Source organism: Ambystoma mexicanum, chromosome 1q (genome assembly GCF_040938575.1).
Source record: "Ambystoma mexicanum isolate Mex_15411 chromosome 1q, UKY_AmexF1_1, whole genome shotgun sequence".
Taxonomy (NCBI): domain Eukaryota; kingdom Metazoa; phylum Chordata; class Amphibia; order Caudata; family Ambystomatidae; genus Ambystoma; species Ambystoma mexicanum.
In genome coordinates, this window is record NC_090922.1 from 224,888,458 (window position 1) to 224,906,563 (window position 18,106).

General features: G+C 47.5%; 2 protein-coding genes across 3 annotated transcripts in view; one reads left to right on the top strand and one right to left on the bottom strand.

Moving 5' to 3' along the window:
* The window catches only part of LOC138526876 (uncharacterized), a 1,504,711-nt gene that overhangs the window by 817,208 nt on the left and 669,397 nt on the right, over positions 1–18,106 (bottom strand). The gene's annotated exons all lie outside the window — the stretch shown is intronic.
* The window catches only part of LOC138526886 (uncharacterized protein ZSWIM9-like), a 1,119,771-nt gene continuing 1,113,840 nt past the window's right edge, over positions 12,176–18,106 (top strand). Inside the window, exon 1 of the mRNA XM_069637699.1 lies at positions 12,176–12,467. The gene's annotated coding sequence lies outside the window, so the exon portion shown is untranslated. The remainder of the gene's footprint in view (positions 12,468–18,106) is intronic.

Sequence of the window (18,106 nt, forward strand, 5' to 3'; positions counted from 1 at the left end):
GGAAACTCCTCAAGACCATTGCTCTTCTCTTCCTTTTCTCTCCCTCTACCCTGCTAACCTAGTTCTCTGTTCTTACCCTCTCTCCCACCTATTCCTTAAAGCATACTGACTGTCCACCTGGTTTACCTCAGACTCTCATTGGTCCCCGGCAGCCCCGCCAGTCCTCCCTCTCGCACTTGCATCAGGGCCGTAAACCCAACCCACACTCAATGTACTGAGAAATTAACCCAAGAGAGGGTCTCTCTCTGCACTTACCCCAGTCTCAAAAAAACAGGTGTACTTGATCCTCCCCCTCCCTGTGCACTTGCTGTCATGACCCTTGCCCCTGGCCCTCACTGGCAAGTCAGCCCTGCAGTTAGGGCCAGGTCAAAGGCCTTAAAACCTCATCGAAGACTCTCTTGGAGTCAGTCCTGGCGCCTTTGGGGCCAGGCTCATAACCATCATGAAGAACAACATTAGAATGGGTGCATTTACTTGGGACTATTTAACTTGGGGGGGGGGGGTTCAGCCAACATGGAGGCACACACAGCTCAGTTACAAGGAACTGAGCTATGCGGTCTAGTCTTTTGGGTGTGGCAGGCCTGGGACTACTTTACCTGGACTACTTTACCTGAGACTATTTAAACCGCACCCAAACAGCAGAACATGCTTTGCGTTATTCTGCTGTGGGCAGCGTAACGCTCACCGTGTCCAGTTCTTTGATGCCAGCTTACCTGAAACCAAGGACCTGCAGAGAGAGAAAGAACACTACGAAACTTACCTGGAATAGTATCCAGTCTTCAATCCATTGCGGACTTCAGTTCCATTCACCTGAAGGTACGAACTCCATCATCCGGCACTGCATGCATCCTGGAATACCATAACCTGGAAAGAGGAGAAAGACAGCATTAGTAAGCATTTACTCACGTTTCCTCCTGAATGAAGAAAGCCACCGGAGTAGTCATCTCCTGGTCAGTATCATTGCTGGAACATTACGGTGCTCGGCGAGGAACATCGCAACCTGCAAGGAGAGAAAAGACAGGTTAGCAATATAAAAGGCGAAACAGCACCGCGCATCGCGCATTACTCACCGGACAGCATAGGGCACACCGCGCTTTCGCCTACCGGCCCAAGCTCATCTTCAAACTGCATGACAACACCAAAATACCTTTCCATACCTAAAAGGAAAGAAGCAAGACATTATTATTCGAACTAAGAGGAACATAAGAACTCCATATAAAGACTGTAAAGCAGCAAACCTACGGAGTCGCAGCAGGCCTGGATTCCCACAGGGGACCTTGCACCAGTGAAGTAACTTGGTCGCTGCTCACCCACCACATCTACGCGCTCCTGCCACAAGGAGCAGGACGGAGAATCCATCTTTTACGATATTAAGGTGAGGAGAAGGCCCAAGGGGGGAGGAAGGAGTTGAGGCCAAGGGAGGTGGGACAATCTGGTATTGAATCCAGCTCTCCTATATTGCAGACCCATCTTTAACCAGAGGCCTTACCAAGGGACCGGGAGAGGGTTCGAGAGTGCAAATCATTCAACCAGGGCTGGGTGGCGTCCCCGTGGGTACCAGGTGAGCGTAACACTTGCTCGATTCGTACGCACCCGCTTGAAGATCGTCTGTCTGTTTTCCCTTGTCTTCACCCCTAATTGCACTGTTAAACTGCAGAATCGCCATCAGGCCTATTTGTTGTATCCCATACTGTTAAATGTTCTTTTCACGCACGTACTCTGTCTGTGCAGACTATTATCGCCTCGGATTTTCAAGGGCCCTGAGCGACTGTTTTTTCCCCCCATGTTCCCACCCTCCTTGAGCGTTTTGAAACACTGGCCTGTGTATGAGCGCTATTTAGAACGTGAAAGATTACTAAAGGAACTTGTTTGTTTATTGAGTATGGTCCAGCAGGCCTTCTAAGAAAAGACAATTGGCCCGAGAAGGTCCTGGCATCATTGAAAGGAACTGTAACCTTGTGCTGTGCTCAGAGGTCCCGCCTTGTCTTGTGCTAAAAACGTGGGGAACGGAGATGCTAGCATAGCATCCTGACTTATCATTTGGTGAACACTTCTTTCTTTTCTTGTGAACATCATCCTACACCATTTTGTAACTTAGAGGTAAGGATTGGCAATAGTGTTTTTTAGTATAGGCCCTTTTTATTTGACAAGACTCCACTGGGACTGCCTTATTATTTGATGGTTGAAGCTTGCTTCCATCTTAGATTTACGTTTAGATTAGGCATTTTTCTCATCCATTATACAGTTTAATAAACACCCTTGAACTGTGATAACTTGTGTCCGTCTTTACTGTTGCCACCATGAGTTCCTTACATACTGCAGTACTAACTGCCCCAATGGAGTTTACCATCAGACATCATTTCTGGCTAGTCCCTTTTATCTGTCAATGTATTCCATATCGTGTCATGCAGTGCCCCCTACATTTCTCTGTCTACAGAGCTGCCAATCTAACTAAAATTGCCGAAGTCTCTAGCAAAAGGAGAAAGACACCTGCACTCTCGTATATGAATAGGATTTTCTTTACACATCTACAATGAGCTTCAGCTGTACCTCAGACATTCCCTTTGTTTGTGGCAATGTTGGGCAGAAGTAACACACTGCTGAACACAGCACTGGACAGCACATTCTGGTCTGACTGGGGCTAGGCTGTGTCCTATACACCTCGACTTCTGAATGTCCAGTTGATCCCAGTGGCAACTTTGGATAAAGGGGGATACGTGGGAGAGAAAAGAAGATCATGTGTGTTATTTCAGCACAGGTGGTGTGCGAGAGGCTACACACGGAGCTCGAGTGATGGTCTGACAATCATAATCTGGTACACAAACATGACTGTAGTTTCTAACAGGACATATTTTTACTTTTCCTCTAAATTTGATTAGAAACCACATCCTGCAGTCTCATCTTAAGTACAGTGAAGGGCTTCCAAGATCGACTTTTTGTTTCTTAAAGTTACATCAGAAAAGGAGAGGACCTTCCAATTCTCTTGATTTCACATGCAAGTTCATCACTATCAGGACAATACTGTGCTGGTACCCAGTGAGACTCTAAGGGCAGCCAAGCAACCAGTCGGTACAGCAGACAAGTTGGTCAGGGAGGTCAGCAGGGGATGATGAGAGAGAAAGCAGTGGAGAAGATAACGTTTTGAGCTGCTTCTGGAACTTCAGGTGGTACGGCTCAGGTTTGAGAGGGGCAGTGAGGCCATTCCAGAGGGAGGCACCTGCAGAGAGAGATCTACCCCCCACTCTCTGCCTGGAGAAGCGTTTAACCCTTACAGAGTTGGAGGCAGCTGAGCAAAGGTCTCGAGAAGGAAGGTATTTTGGAAGAGAGCATTTGATGTAGTGCGAGCCCCAGCCCCAGAAAGCCTTGTGGACAATGCAAAGGGTCTTGAACTTGATCCGTGCAGCCACCAAGAGCCAGTGGAGAGATTTCAGTGCTGGAGAGATACAGTCCCTGAGCTTGAGGCAAAGGATACATCTTGCAGTCCTGTTCTGGATTAGTAGCAGAGGGTGTAGAGTAGAGGAAGGCAGATTAAGAAAGTGGCTGTTGCAGTAGTCCAGCCTAGAGAGAACCAGGGCTCTGGAGACAGAAAGCTTCTGGGGGAAAGTGAGAAAGGGCAGAGTCCCTTTGAGGAGGTGCAGCTGGTAGTGGGACTTCTTGGCGACGTCCGAGATGTGAGGAGAGAAAGAGTCAAAGATGAAACCAAGGTTTTTTGCCTCGCAGGAAGGTGAAGGAAGAGGGCCCAAGGCGGGCAGCCAGAGTGAGAGAGGGAAAGGAGGGGCAGGGGTATCAATGAGAAGGATCTCTGTTTTTACTGGCATTAAGGCAGATATCTTTGGAGGTACACCAATCCTGAATCGTGGATAGACGGTCAGGAATGAGCGAGAGAGGAGAAGAGGCTGAGGGGATCCTGAAGGAAAGCGGAGTGTCATCTGCATAACATTGAAAGTTAGAGAAGGTAGAGAGCAGGTGGGCCAAGTAGAGGTTGAAAAACCAGGGTGAGATGATAGAGCGCTGGGGAACGCCACAGGTAGAAAGAGGTGGCGGAGAGAAAGGGACCAAGTTGGACCTGAGAGGGGCGGTCCAAGAGGAAGGAGATCAGCCACTCCAGGGCATGATCCGTGATGCTCAGTTTCTCACGGAGTCGATTGATCAGGATGGCGTAGTTGACCGTGTCGAAAGCAGAGGGAAGATTAGGGAGGATGAGGATAGAAGGAATGCTAGAATCAAGGTTCGAGAGCAGATCTTCACGGGTGTTCAAGAGAGCAGTTTCCGTGCCTCTGGCAGCTCTGAAGCCAGACTGATGGTAATGGAGACAACCAACAGATTCAGTGTGGCGAGTAAGCTGGGAAATGGCCAGCTTTTCCAAGAGTTTTCCCAGGAAAGGGGTGATGGCGATTGGGCGAGAGTTTGCTGGGTAGGTAGGATCGCCAGACAGCTTCTTGAGTAAGGGGTGCACAAGGGAGTACTTAAAGGGAGAGGGGAGAGTTCCAGTGGTGAAAGAGTGATTAAAGAAATCAGCCAAGGCTGGAGCGAGGGTGTAAATATGGTCCTTGGTAGTTCTGGAGGAGCAGCGGAGCACCTGTTTGGACGACACTTTCATAGATCAGACTTGTCTAGAAACTTCGTCAGGTGTTGTCAGAGAGAAAGAGGAGAAAGGAGGAGGAGGGGGAGAGATGGCCAAAGGGGAGCCGAGAGAGGAAGAGGAGATAGAGGACAGGATTGTCCTGAGTTTTAGCAGAGAAGTTAGAGGCCAGAGCTGTACAGAGGGGCCGGGAGGGAACAGGAGAGGTAAAGACTGCAACAGAATTTGCCAGTTCCTTGCAGATTTTAAAGAGTTTGCCCGTGTTTTAAAGAGGCTGCAGAAACGCGGGGTGAATGTGTGCTCTCTTCTTGGACAGGACAGACCGTCTGTATTGCCATTGGAGCAGGCGGTTGGCCAGTTTGTCAGAGGACGCGCCTGAAGCCCTCCACTTCCTCTCAGCCACCCTGCACTTGCGTTTCAAGACAGCGAGTTGCTCTTGGAGGTAGGCTTCAGCTGGATTCCGATGACCGGGGCAATCATGTCCAGTGTTTTGGCAATATAAAGATGCAGATTAGAAAGGGCTGTGCCAGGGTGTGAGTCAGCCGCAGGACTAGGAGGAGGAGCAGAGAAAGTAGAGGCAAAGGCATCTACTTGCACAAGCTTCATGGGCCGAATGACCGAGAAGATAAGTGGCAGTGCTGGGGTATGGGGGGGGGCTTTGCCTGAGGGATGGAGTTTCAGGTGAGATGAGAGTAGAAAGCGGTTAGCCTAAGAGATAGGAGTGGTGAGAGGGTTAGAGAGGGGGATGTCTGAGGTGATGAGAACATCCTAAGTATGTCCGGCATAGTGTGTCGGGCTAGAGGGCAGAATGGAGAGAGCGAGAGTAGCAGAAAATCCCAGAGGCGGGATTAGAAGCATCCAGGTAGATGTTGAGATCTCCAAGGAGGAGAAGTTGAGAAGTATAGGCAAGGAGCGAAGACGAGAGGTCTGCCCATTCAGATAGCAAGAGGGCAACCTGGCCATGTGCCCTGTAGATGGTGGCCACAGTTCTAGAGGCCAGGAGAGAGTCTCTGCAGAACAGACACTCAAAGGAGGAGTAGGCCTGCATTCGGATGACGGGGCCCGGACCCACTCCAGAAAGATCAGGGCTACTCCACCTCCAGGTCGGTTGCTTCTGTGTTCGGAGAGGATCTTGTAGCCCACAGGGAGGAGTGTCAAATCTTATGACAGAACTGGCTGTAAACCATGGCTCGGTGAGAGCAAGGACATCTAGGTCGAGTGAGTGTGACAGAAGAACGAGAGTTGAGAGTGGCGACGTGGAGCAGGTTGCCACATTTGAAGGCCTCCCATGGAGGGCAGGCTTGAGGTACACCCTGCAGAGTTGGTAGAAGGGCCGATGGTGGGCAGAGGAGGAAGATGAGGGTGCCAAAGAGGTGGCAGAAGGAGTAGCAGGAGAAGGGAGGGAGTTGAAAAGATGCGGGAAACGCCTATCATAAAGGAGGAGATTGGGCTGAGGGCCCTGAACCAAGATGGTGCTGTTCAGATCGACATTAATGATGGTCTTGGAAGAGTGGAAGGGGGCCAAGAGGACTTCCCACCTAGTGCCATTGTTATTGTGAGAGGAGGAAAAAAGGAGAGAGAACAGAGACCATATGAAGGGTCCATAGTCTGGAGAGGGGACGACAAAGATAATATCACTGAGCGTCTGTCTGGAGGAAGCAATGGTGTAGATATCAGTGATAGGGAGGCCTGGGTTAGAGACCAGATGTCCCTCTTGAACTTCTTCCATCCGGACTTAGTGAGATGGATAGGGTAAGAGATAGATGAAGCAGTTACAGACGATGGGAGAGACAGTGCATCATAGGGGGTGCGAAGGAGGTAGGTGGAGAGGAAGGGGGTGAGAGAAGAGAGAGAGAGAGAGAAACACAGTGTCCTGTGGCACACAACTAAAAATGTGCAGAGGGAGGAGGAGGAGGAAAAGGGAGGGGGGACCCGGGGTCACAGCAAAGGAAGACACAGGAGGGGAACAATTAACTCACAACAATGAATGGCATGCCTTTTGGGGGGTGTGAGGGGAATCTAGGTTGGAGCCTAGAAAGAACCAGCAACAATGGCAGTTACTGGAATGCACAACACCCAGATTCGACTTCCCCAGAAGGGAGGGGGCGGAGGAGAGAGGGAAGTTTTTGAGCACATCACAATACAACCCAGACTCGACCAGTCGCAGCAAGTAGATGTCTGCAGACTACGTGCTACCACGGCAGACACTGTATAAATGTCATATAGCCACTGTATAAATATCAGCTGTATTTTTTAGTATAGCCACTGAATTTAGCTGTATCTCCGCGTATAGTGTGACGAATCTCTCAATGTCGTCACTTCTCCCCAGGTGAGGCCGCCTCCCGATAGTCCCCATGTATTGCTGAGGAACAAAACCCTCCGAGACCAAGTACAAAGGTATGCTGAGGGGGTCCGTGAAGGCACAGGGATACCCCAGAGGCTGTGGTTGGGAGGAAGTGCAGAGCCATAATCCTCGTCCCATTGGCACCGAAGAGAGACACAAGTTGAGAACAGAGGGGTTGTAAGAGCGCCCCAAAGAAAGAGAGGCCTTGCAGGATAGTGAGGAGGGCCCAGTTAAAAGAGACGGCAAAGCTGAAAGCGGGGTCAAGGACCAATCAACAACAGAGCCAAGGTGAGAAGGGAGGGGGGGAAAGAGCACCCCAGAGAGGCTGGGCAGGTTAGATAACTGGGCCTAGTTAAGATACATTACAGACTTGAAAAAGGAGTCTGGGACCCAACGAACGAGATGAGCAGTCCAAGGGAAGAGAACCTTTGGCACAAGTTGCGAGAAGTCCAAGGAGAGACTCTTAAGCAAAAGTCACGGAAAGCGCAAGGGTGGAAAGAAAGACCCCTTTGGCACAAATCACAAGAAGACAACAGGAAGGGAGTCATATTCATTGGCAGAAGACAGAACAGTGATAAAGAGACTATTGATAAAGAGGAGCTGAGGAATGCTTGGGGAAGGGAGACGCCTTCCCAATATTGTTTTGGAACTTTGAACTGCCTAAAGCATCCCAAAGAAGGGAGTCATCATGTTCTAAGCAGGGTGTAGTTTAGTTGTAGGGTTTCTGTGGAAGTGTTAGGGACGGAAATAGGTTTAGGACAAATAACAGAGGAATTTATACTTTTGACGGACATTCTGACATAATCCTTAGTTTTGGTTGAGGCAGGGCTCTTGCTTATTTTCAGTCCAATATAAGTCCATACCAACAAGCATGCCACCTTTGTGTTCCGAGTCTGCACGCTGTGGTATTTCTAGTTGTCTTTTGAGTATAGCCCGTGCACTGAAGCTAGCTGTAATTTGAGGGTAGCATCTGCTTTATTTCTAGCAATGTTTGAACCGCTGCACTGTGTTGAACCTAATTGCCACTGAGCAGCATTGGACCTATCTGCATTCTGAGTGCAGTCACTGTTTAACTCTAACTGTACTTTAACTTCTCCAGTGCTCCCACGCTAGCAGCATTTTGGCTTGCACTGTGTTAAATCTAGTTGCATTCTGAGAATAGCCATTGCATTGAATCTCCCTGTAGCCATAAACTTGATTACAGCAGCACCTCAAGCTTTGCCTCCTTCCCGAATCTAGCCTCCTTGGAGTACACCGATAGTGGGGCAGGCCCCTCCCCAGCCCCATTAGCCTTTCTAGCCACCAGAGCAGACGCAACAAGCTATTCACCATGAAAACAAACTCACCGATCAGAGAGGCACTTTGGCACACCAAAAATATGGCCAACTGCTCTGCGGACGACTCCCCCCTGCATCCTCCACACAGCCAGCCCTTGGGGGAGAACTGCCTCCCTCAGACACTTCCCTCTGCCCCCTCACAAACGTTTGCCCTAACCTTCCCACACTGTCCTCTAACACCCTTGAGACCACCCTTCCTCCGACCCCTTCACTCCTCAGTCTTTGCATCCCTTAGCGCCGCTCATGCTTCCCTTACCAACACCCTGTCCTGGGCAGCCCCGTCGACCTTTACACCCATGCCACAGTTACCAAAAGAACCCCCTTAAACACAGAATTTTAAACACCTGAACCCTCGCATCTCGGCACACCTCTCCCCATCTCTCCCCCAGTTCCCTTCATGCACCCCTCACCTACACCTTTACGACTTCCGCCACCTCTTCCAACCCAATGAAATCCATCTTCAACAATTCCTTCAACTCCCTCAGCACTAACCCCCCTTCATCCCTCTTGAAAATCCCCTGGAAATCAGCAACCCAGCTTCATGTAAGACCTTACACCCTTCCTTTCTTCCAAACCCCCTTTCATCAACAACCCCCTTCAGCGACCCCATTCGCCACCATGCACCTTCTCCTGTCCACTACTCTCCTGACTCCGCACCTGCAATCTCCTCTCACACTCTCCCTTTAGATCCCTCCCCCACTCCAATCCTCCTCCCTTGGAAACTTACATCACAAGCCCTCCTTTCTCACCTTCAAAGAATACTCAGAGCCTCCCCATCACACCTTGATATCAGAGACAGCTCACCCTCCCCAAACTACTTTGCCCCTTCTACTTCCACCCTCTCTCCTACTCCCTGCACTCTCTACCCTTCACACTGCACCGCCCAATGGGGGCCCCACCAGGGGCTCCCTGCCCTGCCCTCCACCATCACCCCACAGACCCTCCTGTAGCCCGCCATTCCAGGGGCAAACACCCCCCGGCCCTGCTCCTTACTCTCATACATCCTCATTAACACCAGATCTGCCACCAAAAAGCAACCACCTATACAACATCATTTCCTCGGAAAGTCCAGACATCCCTTTCATCACAGAAACCTGGATCTCTGATGACTTCTGAACCATTGCACACAAAGCATTCCCCCCAGGCTACACACTCATCGCCCATAACAGAACTTGCACCCCATTAACTCTGTGCCCAAATCTTGCTATCTACACCTACGCATTCCCGGACGTATCTTCTCTTACCTCTTGCACCCTCACAGCGTCACCGCAATCATGGCCATCGTCCAATTCTGCCTTGACTATGCCAATTCCTGTTACGTGGGCGCCCCGCTCATGAACATCCGAAAGCTACAATGAGTCCAAAACACAGCAGCTAGGCTCTTCCTGAACCTTGGCTCCAGAAAGCATATAACACCCGCCCACTGTGTCCTCCACTCGTGTGGCACGTGTCACTTGTAGTAGTGAAAGAGAAGCTGAGGAACGCTTGAGGAAGGGAGACGCCTTCCCAATATTGTTTTGGAACTTTGAACTGCCTAAAACATCCCGAAGAAGGGAGTCATCCTGTTCTAAGCATGGTGTAGCTTAGTTATAGGTTTTTCTGTTCAAGTGCAAGGGACGGAAATATGTTGAGGACACAGGATAGTGGACGTTATACTTTTGACAGACATTCTGACATTATCCTTAGTTTTGGTTGAGGCAGGGAAACCCCCCTTAGACATAGGGACATGTAGGGTTCTTGTTTATTGCCACCCCAATATAAGTCTATACTAACAAGCATGCCACCTTTGTGCCCAGAATCTACTTCTGCACCCTTACAATAGCCACTGTATACAAAAATTAACTGATTTGTTTAGTATAGCCATTATGTTGAACTTGGCTACATTGAATTCAGCTCCACTCTGAATATGCCACTGTTTTATTTCTAGTTGTCTTTGAGTATAGCCGCTGCACTGAAGCTAGCTGTAAATTGAGGGTAGCATCTGCATGTAGTGGCACGTGTCACTGGCACATGTCACATTCCATATTCGGCTCACACCCCTACTGAGGTATGGTGTGTACAATAGTGCGTGCACATGTGTAAATTAACCAGAAATGTGTGTAAAAGGTAATACAGTGTTCCGTGCTCATCCCCGGCCACATTAACCATTTTCCCTGCACTCCTTACTCAGAACAAAGGTTTTGCTCAAAAGTGTTTAGTGTCCCACAAGGGCTTGAATGTAATTTCTTTTACCAGCTCTTGTTGACGCTTGAGGTTCAGGCTGCAGCAAGTGTGAAATGGAGAATGGAGATATGCCGTTTTTCTGTCAAGTGACAGGCAGTTTAGCACCGTTTTTGCAAGTTGAATGGGTAGCTCTTCATCTAGATATGTGATGGGCCAAAATTGCAAACTGGACGTGGGTTAAAATCCCATCATCATTTAACTAAAGCGTGTGACCTTGGACAAATCATTTTCTTTTGCTGTGCTTTATCTGCCAAAACTGCAAGCATGTAGAAGTGATACACCCTACGCGTATGCTTTTTATTATTATTGTTATTATTACAGTATTTATTGAGCGCAGACAACGCTTCAGGGAGGCAATAGAGTACTTTACAATCAGGGTAGGGAGGGCAATAGTTAGCAATGGATCTACAAGTGACCAGGGGAGGAAACAGCCGGGATCGGATTACCCAGTCTCAGGCTAGGGGAGGAGTGGACTATGTATGGACCTAAGTGAGGAGCCATTCCTTGCACAGGAGGGTCTTGGGCTTCTTCCGGAACTGTAGAAGCAAGGGGGCAAGTCAGATGTTGATGGGGAGGCAGTTCCAGAGTCTTGGGGCATATATAGAGAAGGCCCGTTTTGTTTTTTTCTTTGCTGCACCAGCAGTGTTCAAGTCTGCACATGTTTTGACTTCTGGTGAATTCTAGGCCTCTGGAGATGCTGTGTTTCGCAGTGAGATAGCTAGTGGACTTCCATGTGAAAGCATTGTATAACATGCAGCAGTTGTTGAATATGATAAAGGCTTGCAGTGGGAGCCAGCGCAGTTCAATGAGGGTCGGGATGATGTGATTGAATTTGCAGAGTCCTTTGAGGGAGCTAGGGTAGTTGTCGGAAGGCCTTCCAAAAGGGCATTGTCACCATCCAGGTGGGAGAGGACTAAGGCTTGACAGCAGAGCTGAAGTTGTTTTCTGAGAGGAATGGCTTGATTTTTCACAGGGGAGAAAGTTGGTACCAAGCCGTTTGTGTCTTCCTTGCTATGTGTTGTTCGAAGGAGAGGCATCTGTCGATGTCGAACTCAAGGAACTTTGCACAGGTGCCCAGCTGGGGTAGGAAGCCTTTGAGGTGCGTAGCAGAGAGCCAGGTCTGGATGGCCAGGTGTTAGGTGGTGTTGGTAAGCAGTAGGAATTCAGTCTTGAAGGGTTTGCGCTTCAGGTAAGCACTGGACATCCACAAATGGATCAAGGAGAGGCGGGCCTTGAGCTTGTGTATATATCCGATGAGGATATCTTGAGTTAGAGCAGCATGTCATCTGCATATTGGTGGATGTGGATGCTATATGGAGCAATGAGGGTTTCAAGCAGTGTAAAGAACGAAGATCAGAGGGGAGGGGAAGGATCCTTGCGGAACTCCAGAGGAGATGGGTAGAATTGGTGATCTGGAGGAATCCATTTGAACAAACTGGTGGTGGGGAAGGAAGGCCAAACCCCTGAACCTGTGAGCACCAGAGAGACTGCAGAGTGGTGGGGAGCCTATACACCCAGAAGGCCAACCCAGTGGGAGTTGAGACTGCCTGACAGTGTCCTACCCAGAACTCCTCCCCTGAGTCAGACTCAAAGACTCAGGCCTTTGAGGGGCAGGTGTGTAACACCCTGACCTCACAGCAAGTCACAATGAAAAGCAGGGTGCACTCTGGGACTTGACGTTTAAGGACATTTATTTTTGGCATTTAAAGCAAGACCAGCATGGTGACGTGAGAGCATTCCCCTGGGAGCAGAATTGATCAACGAAGCAGAACCGGACAGCCCAAACTGCGCAAGGGAAGCTGTGACCCTATCTGCTAAACTGGGAAGGTCGAAGCCTCAGAGAGAAAGGAAACTCCTTTGCCATGCGCAAGACTGACAGGCGCCTCTTTCTGGTGAATGAAGGAGTTCGAAAGAACCAAGCGCAGCTGTACCTGCAGCCTAGACTTCAAAGAGAAAAGACTAGAGATATCCTACGCAACCAGTGAGTGAATCAGGTCCTGAAGGCCGGCTTGGGTAGGGGTAGAAACATTGTCATAATTGAAATGCTTGGTGTGTTCCAACTAAGACATTGTATTTGATGAAAAGAGAGAAGTAAATGATGGCGGAGTGGTCCGGTAATAAGAAATTACCGGGTCTAAAGTATCAGTAGCTTGTAGGAATCAAAGGGGCCTAGAAAGGGGCCATTGTAAGAAGTTGAACTTTAAAGAAACCCTAGAAAAAGGTCCAGAGGCAGAGTGGTCCGGCGCCGCTGGGGCGCTCATTCGACGGACTCTGACTGGAGCCCTTTTGTTGTTGAAACTACGAGAATCAAGAGTCCTTAGGAAAGGCTGGTGCAGAGTGTCAAAGTGGTCCTACGAGGGTCGAGCAAAACCCCGCATACACTCAAAAGTCTTTGACACATTGGATAAAACTGAGTGAACTGTGAAATTGGCAAATGTGAACCAGGCGGAGGGATGCCTGCAAATTGCAGGTAAACAGTGATATACCCGTGAACATTGTGGCGAAGGGTGTGAACCCTGCTGAGGGATTCCCACAATGAATAGGTGTTTAAAAGGACACTGAGACGTTTGAATGATACGTTTTTGAGTAAAAGGCGGTAGTGAACCAGATTGAGGGTGGCTAACATTGCAAGAAGGATCAGAACCTGGCTAAGGGGGATCCAAGGGGAGGGGAGCAATCGGTCAATGTGAAAGATTACTAAAGGAACTTGTTTGTTTATTGTTACCAAAGGAACCTTTGTTTATTGTTTATAATCCAGCAGGCCTTCTGAGGCAAGAGACTTTGCAGAAGAGAGAATTGGCACCAGAAGGCCCTGTAACCTTGTGCTGGCGAGACCCAGGAGGGTGCTGTGCTCAGAGGTACCCCCTTGTCCTATGCTCAAAACGTGGGCAAGGGAGACCCCAGCCATACCATCCGAGTTATCATTTGGTGAACATTTGTTTTCTTGTGAACATTACCCCACACTATTTTGTAACTTAGTGGTAATGATTGGCAATAGGTTTCTTTTAGTCTAGGCCCTTTTTATTTGACAAGGCGCCACTAGGACTGCCTTATTATTTGATGGTTGAAGCTTGATGCCATCTTGGATTTAGGTTTAGATTAGGCATTTTTCTCACCCATTATACAGTTTAATAAGCACCCTTGAACTGTGATCAGTTGCGTCTGTCTTTACTGTTGTCACCATGAGTTCCTTACACTTCATAAAACCATACATCTGAGGCAGTACATAAGCTCCACTCTTAGTATAAGGATGTACCACCTGAGAATGAGGAAGAATTGACAAAGCATCCAGGCTTACCTTAGGAGGGAGAGAGGGCTATAGCTTGGTACAAAGAAATTGTAGCATACATATGGTCCAAAGAAACACTGACACTATGCATTGTAAAAATAAATGGTTTATTTAAATACAAGTAGGCCAAGATTAATCTTGGGTAAATAAATACTAGCACATTATTTATAAACACAATTATATTGAAAAAAACTCAATACTTAAGGGATCCAACCCAGAGTATAAACTTATTAAGAATAGCAATCATCAGCGCAAGGGGAGTCAAACCTATAACACATCCAGAATCCAATCAGCTATTCTTGGGGAGTAAAACCAGGTTACATATACTTTTTAAATACAGATAGTAATTCAAGGGCAGTAGACCCTGTCAGTCATGCAGTGACAGTTAGTTAAGAAAGCACTTGGTGAACCAACCCTGTTACCAAGATAGCTTTCTGAATAGTGGAACACAAATTCATGGCACAGTATGAACCTATAACTACATTTATGATAACCTTCAGTTACACCCTGGGAGTAAGACCTAATGTATTAAATGATTAAAGTTGCTTTTCAGATCAGGGGAAAACAGATTAAGGTAAGTAAGAACTCTTTATACTATTTTAGGATTGCACAAAGCAGAGGAAGGTCCGTAAAACCAAAAATACACTTATTCAGAATGGCACACAGCTGTTTAATGTGGGTAAAACCCAGGGCAGACTTATTCTAGCCAGGCTATTGAAGCAAGTAAGGGGAAACAAAAACCTAGTTGGTGAACGTATACACTTATTTTCTGAAAGAAATGGTTAGGTTAAGCCAACAGTATTACTTTTGGGAAGAAGAGGATCCAATTCACAGGTAAGTAAAATAACACTATATACTTTTAGGAATTGTAAGGTACGATGTTGCTGTTTCAGTGTTTAGGATTGCTCCTAGGAACACTTCTTCCCTGCTTGGAATGAGGCTGAACCTCTTTTCGTTGATTGAGAAGCCTAGGCTGTGAAGCCGGTTCACAGTATGTTGACTGTGTGCCCGACACTCCTGTGCATTTTCCCCTGTTACTAACCAATAGTCTATGTATGGGTACACTGGGATTGCTTTTCAGTGTAGGTCTGCCGCAACTACTGCTAGCAGCTTGCTAAATACATGCTGTGCCAATGCAATTCCAAAAGGAAGGATTTTGAATTGGTAGTGTTTGTGTACGATTTTTAGTCTGAGGTACTTTCGATGACCTTGGGAAACAAACATGAAATTAAGCATCTTTCAAATCTAATGTCATACAAATTCCCTTTTTTAAAAGGAGGTATGATATCCTGTAGCATTGTCACTGAATTTTTGTGGTTTTACGTATTTGTTTGTGGGACTTAGGTGTAGCACCAGTCTCAGTTTTGTCCTTCTTGGGAACCAGAGAATAAACAGAGTATATTTCTGTGCTTACCGTTTTAAAAAATTATTTTATTGCTCCCTTTAGGATGAGCGTGTAGATCTCTTTCTGTAGGAGGTCTACAGGTTCTTGTGGTATTGTCGTCGTTCTGGGTTGTTGATCACAGTTTTGTTATCAGCTCAACACAATAACCCTCTTTCACTGCACATAGTAGCCACTTGTCTAATGTTAGCCTCTCTCATGTGTGGGTAATACAATGTTATGCAACCTCCTACTGGGACTGAATGGGAGGGGACCACAACTGGGCAGTCATTTTGCAGTGAGGGCGACCCTCTAGCAGACTGTCCTTTGACACGTGCTCATCCTTTTCAGGGATAATGCACTGTCAAGAATCCACTCATTCCCAGAGTGTAGGTTCTTTGGTAAATCGGGGTGTTCTGTTGTATGTACTGAAGATGTTTGGCTGGGCTTGAAAGGGCCCCTGTCACCGAATGATCGCCTCTATTGGAAAGATCTTTCTGATATTTAATTTAGGCTTTTTAAAGTCTCATGTTCTTTCCTAGCCTTCTCTAATGCAACATCCACTGCTGGCCCAAACAGACATGTGCGGACGGGGTCCTGTGTTTGTGATTCCCCCCGCCCTGCTCCGTCAGAATCTTAGTCCTATGCGTCGACGTTGTGTGTCGTTTTCCTACAGCGGGTGTCGAGCCGACGTATGTTTTCGGCGCAGAAACTGAACGGGCTTGGGGTTGTGTACAGGCTTCGTGACACCAGGTGTAGTCTCCACAGCATGACCTGAAGTCGGTCATACAGAGCTGGGGGCCAGCTATGAGGAAATGATTTGTGTTTCATGCTTTTTGGCGTCGCTCTAAGAACCTATACCAGCTTCCTGTGCCCCAAGATCGTCCACAGAAGTGGCCAATATCACTCCATTTATTTTCGGCCTGCATAGTGTAGACTGCCCACCTTAGTTAAATGTGCTTTTAGAGTTTTCGGTCTAAAAATCCTGCAGGCTTTGCACCGAGAGTCAGCGTAATCCCCTGGAAGACAGATATTGCACACTCTGTGCTTGTTCTTCCAAGGGAATTTTGTATTGCACCTATGGCAGAATTTAGATGGTGTCTTCTACATTGGGTAGCCAGGAACTAGTATGTGTAGGTGAAACAGCAATGGGGGTTAAAGGTATTTTCTAATAACGTGTGTGTGTATGGAGTACAACTTATTCCTTCCCCTGCTATACCTACTGCATCGCCTTTACTGTGTAGTGTGCCTTTCATAGTTTGATTCTACATCTGGCGATGGTATGCAGTGCCACTCTCTCATTGCATTTGTCACCCAGTGGGGAAGGCCTCACTGTTCATTTCTACGTGCTTCCTCTCGGGAACTCAGTGTTTTGCATCCAACCTCAATGGCGGATAAACTATCGGAGAACAACGACACACAAAGGATCACGGTGCCTGTATATGTAGCGTAGGGATGGTGCTACAGGTATGCCTCTTTCAAGGCCCATTTTTCAAATTCATAAAACCATACGTAATGCTCTGCACAAACTAGATGGCGACATATGCAAAGCATGTGAATCTAAGCAGATTCACAAGCGCCAGAAATAAATACTCTCACACATATACATTATATATATATATATATGAGATACATTACTCACCGTAATCGTATTTCTGATGCTTGTATCTGCTTAGATTCACATCCTGTGCATAGGCCAACATCTAGTGGAAGCTGCGGAGTATTACAGTTTGTTTTTCGAAACTCGAAAATGGTCGTTGACACTGGGTGTGCCAGTAATACTATCCCTAGTGTGACGTCCACTGTACCCATGATCCCTCACACCTCTAGGACCCTCAGATTGTATTTTTTCTGACATGAGGTAGCATGAGGAGTAGCGCAAGTACAGATAATCCAAGCAGATAGATAAGACTACAAGCATCCATGCACCTCTTCTCTCAGAGGGGAGGAAGGGTGGGTCGCATGTGAATCTAAGCAGATACAAGCATCAGAAATACGATTACAGTGAGTAATGTATCTCTTCTGAGGCTTGTTGAATCTGCTTAGATCACATGCTGTGCATAGATTAGCGAGCAGTGTTAGAAGGAGGTGGGATGTGAGAAGGGTCCTGAGCACATAAATGTCTTAAAACTGCTTGTCCCACTTCAGTATCTATCTTGGAATGGGTGTCAATGCAGTAGTGCCGAGTAAAAGTGTGAATAGAGCTCCAAGTAGCTGCTTTGCAAATGGTGTGAAGGGGTACATTTGCAATGAAAGCCAGAGTGGCCCCAATGCCTCTAGTAGAGTGGGCTCTTGGCGTGAAAGGCAGAGTTTTTTCAGAAAGAGAGTAACACAGCTGGATACAGTTAACAATCCGCTTAGAGATGCACCTTTAGAGAGACAATCTCCCTCTCTGCCTGTAGCTACGGAGACAAACGGTTGATCTGTTTTCCTTAGCGGTCTGGTCTTGTTTACATAGTAGACGACCGCCCTACGCACATCTAGGGTGTGTAGTTTCACCTCGGCCGAGCTTTGCGGGTCTTGGAAGAAAGCCTGAAGCTCGATGGACTGGTTCACGTGGAATTTAGAAATAAACTTAGGTGAGAATCTAGGGTGTGTATGTAAAACCAGTTTATCATTATGAACTGTAAAGAATGGTTCCTGCACTGACAGAGCCTGAATTTCACTGCCCTTCTTATAGATGTTATGGCTACTAAGAAGGCCGTCTTATAAGTCAGGTGTTTGAGACTGCTTTTATGCATGGATTCGAATGGGGGGCCCATGAGTTTAGATAGCACCACGTTAAGGTCCCATCCTGGTGGTGGGTTTGAAATAGGAGGGTGCAGTCTCTTCACTCCTTCCATGAAAGTTTTAACCACTGGTATCTTCCACCACGACACCTTGTTATGGGATGTGGTGTATGCTGACAGCATGTCAGCCAGGTGTACCTTCAGTGAGTTAAATACCAGTC